General features: G+C 42.8%; 1 non-coding gene across 1 annotated transcript; it reads left to right on the top strand.

Moving 5' to 3' along the window:
* Nucleotides 1–4287: 4287 nt before the first annotated feature.
* Nucleotides 4288–4370, top strand: TRNAL-CAG (transfer RNA leucine (anticodon CAG)). Its single transcript has one exon. It is a non-coding gene; the product is annotated as a tRNA-Leu (tRNA).
* The last annotated feature ends 200 nt before the right edge of the window (nt 4371–4570 follow it).

Genomic DNA, 4570 nt, shown 5'->3' with positions numbered 1-4570 from the left:
TATGGATGTCCTCAATCATCCTGAAGCTAAGGGAAGGGGAGGGAACCTGTACTCTCCCAGGATCTTTCAGTTTCAGTATGCAGCCTCAGCAGTTTGCAGCACAGGACACTGGTTGGCAGCATGTGCTTTCAGTTACTTCACCTGATGTTTTTACATTGAGGCAGGGATTCTTGTTCCTCCGAGCTCATCACTACTAATGTTAGTTCTATGTCAATATTCATCATGTGCTCCATATATAATCTTCTTAATGCAATTCTCCAATTGTTATTCGGACAGGCAAAAGGGAGAGGGAAAAAAAACCCACAACCAAACAGAAAAGGCAGCAGAAAAGCAACTAACAAAACACAAGAATCTGGCTGGCACCTTATTAATGCCTCCTTCAAGTAGCCAAATGCAAGTCTCAATAAATCTCATCCATTCTGGAGCACAGTATTTTTCAGCCTTATTATTTCCAATACTTTGCCTGTCATTTCTGAATGGTTTCTCAGAAATAAAAGCTTGTCCTTGAAAAGCAAGAAAAAGTTACTATACTTTCAGTTTGAATCACCTCATAATATAAGCACTGAGATGCTAGGAATAATGTAAACTCTACAGTAAAATACAATGATATAGTATACTTAGAAATACCTCAGCTTAATAGGTGTTGTGCCATTAACAGTGAATTTTATGGAAGCTACTAGATGTAAATCTGTCAGGCAGACAAAGATTTACAGTAATATCCCCTGCAGTGGACGATTTTCATCACATTTAGGACTGTCAGGCAACCAGCGTGTTTTCTTTAGTCCCTTTAGGCATGAAGGCCCCTTCATTCTATTTAAAGGCTGGTACTTTCACCTTCAGGCATTCTGCACTGACAACCCAAGCTCTCCAATACCCTGTCCCTTTTTATAGCTATAATCCAGAGCTCAGGTGACTTTGCACGTTCGTGCCACTCTTTCCGGAGTAGAGCCTCCGGAATATGTGTTGGATATGAGATAGCAAGACCCAAATCCGTGCATTTACAAGGTTAAAGCAGCGTTTGCAGTACAGCGTCTGCATTTTCCCAGGAAGCAGAGTGAACAAGCTCTTCTTTTCTCCCAGGCATCTCCTGGGGGGCCAAAAACCGAAATATGCCTGGAAAGTACGCACCCACATGGGATGCATCACTGGCCACGAGGATGATACCGGGAACAAGCACTTAAGAGACAGTACACACTTTTGAAATGCAAATAATAAGACATTTGTGCCTTATAGCCTTCCTTAAAACAACAAAAACAACAAAAAAGGCAAAACAGAATTTTGAAACAAAAGTTTGAAAAAAATATTTCATTCAAGGCTTGCACGAAACAAATGTTATTGTTTTGAATTAGACACAACAGTGAAGGTGAACAAGACTAAACTCAGCCCAGCAGCATGACCAAACACACACAGTGCTGCAGGCAAAGGCTCCGTAACACGCCAGGCACTCCGAGGGGCTGGCTGGTTGTTTTTATTTAGCCCTATAAACAGCCACAGCTGCTGCGGGAAGAAGCTTTTACCTTAACAAAGGGAGAGAAGGAGGGTGGCCTTTGTTTTAAATGGACAGCTATCAACAGCTGGGTGCATCAACTGGTGGTGCAAATGTTTCTCGCTGAGTTCATTGAAAGAGCTTGGATGTCTCTCGAGTCAGCCAGACCAGTGCAGGGTGTGGGGGAGTGAATACCTGGCTTAGCCCAACAGGGAGTATAAAAATTAGGTAACCAGCAAAAGTATTCTGAAGAGGACAAGGAGCTTGAGCTGGTCTCAAGTCATATGTGCGTCCCTGGTGCCTGAGGTGCCCCACATCCTGATAGTGAATGTGTTACAAGGACCAGTAATGGGAATCTCGGTGGTGTGACTGAGCTCTGTGTTGCAATTGCTATATTTGGCTAATCATAATTTACATTTGTGTGGTGTTATGCAAGACATTTTGTATCACTCTGCTAAATTAGAAATCCCATGTAACATCAACTGTCTTCAAATAAGTCAGTTTAATGTTATATATTACACGCTCCACACATGGAATAGCTAAAGGGAGCTGGTCAAAGAATATTGCCTTCTGGCACTCTGGGAAAGCATACTTAAGAAAAGGCAAAATACTGCCCGGCAGTGAGGGAAAAAAAATCTGTGAGGAGCAGCCCTGCAAGCACCAAAGAGAGAGAAGACAGAGGAGGAGATGCTCCAGTGCTTGGCCACAGGTCCATTCTCCTGTAGAGAACACACTGGAGCAGAAATCCACACTGCAGCCATGGAGGACCCCACACCGGAGTGGGTGGATATGCCCTGAAAGACCTGTGGAGGGCCCACATCAGAGCAGGGAGCAGAAAGGAGCTGTTATGGACTGATCACATCCCCCATTCTCCCCTGTGCCATTTGAGGCGATCAGGTAGAGGGGTCTGGAACAAAGGCATGAAGTTAAGCCTGGAAAGAAGGAGCAAGGAAGGGATGTATTTTATGTTTGTCTTTGTTTCTCACCATCCAAATCTATTTTTAATTGGCAATAAAACGAATTAATTTTCCCCAAGTTGAGTCTGTTTTGCCCATGACGTTACCCCGTAAGTGTTCTCCCTATCTTTATCTCAACACACAGCTTTTTAACCCTGTTTTCTCCCCCTGGCCTGTTGAGAAGGTGAATGGGAAAGCAGCTAAGTGGGCACCTGACAGCCAGCCGCAGTCAACTCACCCCAAAAGATCTGGGCCACATCTGCAATTAAGACGATTCCTTAAAAGTTTCCTTAAAATATATGGGTCTCCAAAGTGAGTATGAAAAAAAAAAAACACACACACATACGAAAAAAAAAAAAAACAAAACCCACACCAAACTTAAATAAATTAAAAAGAAACACTAAGTGGTTGCATTTCTGAGAGCAATGATCGGCTTCATACCTTAACATTCATTCTGTTCCTTTCTTCAGGAACTGGCCCATGCCTGCCATGCAGCCAGTCTTCATCACACCCAGAAACAGAGGTAGCTAGGATCCTACTGATATGGAAAATAACACTTAGTCGGGCATTGCAACACTGCAGATAGTTTAGCAAAATACTGAAGCTCTGTCACAAGCAAGAATCCTATAGATAAGTAGCCATCTAAAGCCATCTGAAGCCATTTAAAGCCATCTAAAGCCATAAAGGTAACGGGAACTGTTACCTGAACCCTATTGTCTGTAAGTAACGACCTTAGAAGAAGGAGATAAGATAATGGGAACTGTTAACGACCATCCGATGAGTCATGTATGCCTTAGCATTATAAATTGGTTCTCGTTTTGCCATACGGTGTGCACTTTGTGGTGGAGCGATCCCCATGCATCTACCCGTAACAAACATACCTACTTTACAACTTCCCGAGTTGTGAAGTCTATTTTCCGCACGTCACTACCATTTTCAACTTGGTTTTATGGGAGGAGAAATTAATGAAAAAAAAACCCCAAACCGAAACTGTTGAACAGTTTAATTCCTTCTGTTGTGGCTCACCTTTTACCCAAGTATCCATATAAACACATCAGAATTTTGGAAGCTTTCTCAAGCATGATGAGAGATGCTTTTCCTGGGATAAAAGAGAAGTTTCATGGGAATGAAACTACAATAACAAAGCATACCGTAGTTTTAATTATATTTCACTATTTCCGCTCTCTTAACTGCCACCAGTGCTACAAAAGCACAATTACGTGATACACCATGGGCAACCTAACTATTCAGCACTCGCAGTGTGTATTCCAAAAGATGAAGACCTCTGGCAATCACTGCTAAACACAGAGTCTAACTGTGCTAATAACCAAAGTAAAATAATCTTTGTACCACAACATTCCAAATGCAGGAAATTTTGAGCCAACAAACTCCTCAAAAGCTGAGCAATTAACAGGCTTAAATCTACTTCCGATCAAGAATTCAAAAGTACCTGCCACCCAAAAGGAAGCCTGCCATGTACTTCCTGCAGAGAACCCCTTATCTTCTTCAATTCTAATTAATCTTTCAAGCGACTTCATTTCCAGCTGGAAAAAAAAACAGGAGCAAAATATCTGCATCTTACAGAGTTATTCACAAAACAGCAATTTCCCAAACCAGTCAGCATTGCTGCCATTCCTGCAAACTCAGTTTTGGCACAAAAGCCCATAAATTATTCCCTAGCAACACGTCCTAAGTAATGCTTACCAATTACCAGTGAAACACATAGTACATTCCATTGCGTCCTGTCGTACTGAAAAGAATAACTACGCAATTTCCATGTTAAAACTATCTGCAAGACAAATTTGAATATATGGAAGCAGGAGCATTTAAAGTAAATTAAAACGGGTCAGGATGGCCGAGCGGTCTAAGGCGCTGCGTTCAGGTCGCAGTCTCCCCTGGAGGCGTGGGTTCGAATCCCACTCCTGACAATTCTTTAGACGCTCAACATGAGCTGGCAATGCGTCCAGTTCTGGTGTCCCCACCATAAGAGAGACATAGATCTGTTGGAGCGTGTTCAGAGGAGGGCCACAAAGATGATCCAGGGGCTGGGGCACCTCTGCTACGAGGACAGGTTGTGGGAGCTGGGATTAGATTGTTCAGCCTTGAAAAGAGAAGACTTCGGGGGGAC

Source organism: Tauraco erythrolophus, chromosome 1 (genome assembly GCF_009769465.1).
Source record: "Tauraco erythrolophus isolate bTauEry1 chromosome 1, bTauEry1.pri, whole genome shotgun sequence".
Lineage (NCBI taxonomy): Eukaryota > Metazoa > Chordata > Aves > Musophagiformes > Musophagidae > Tauraco > Tauraco erythrolophus.
Note: the sequence above shows the minus strand (reverse complement) of the source record. Positions and strands in the feature narration are given on the sequence as shown.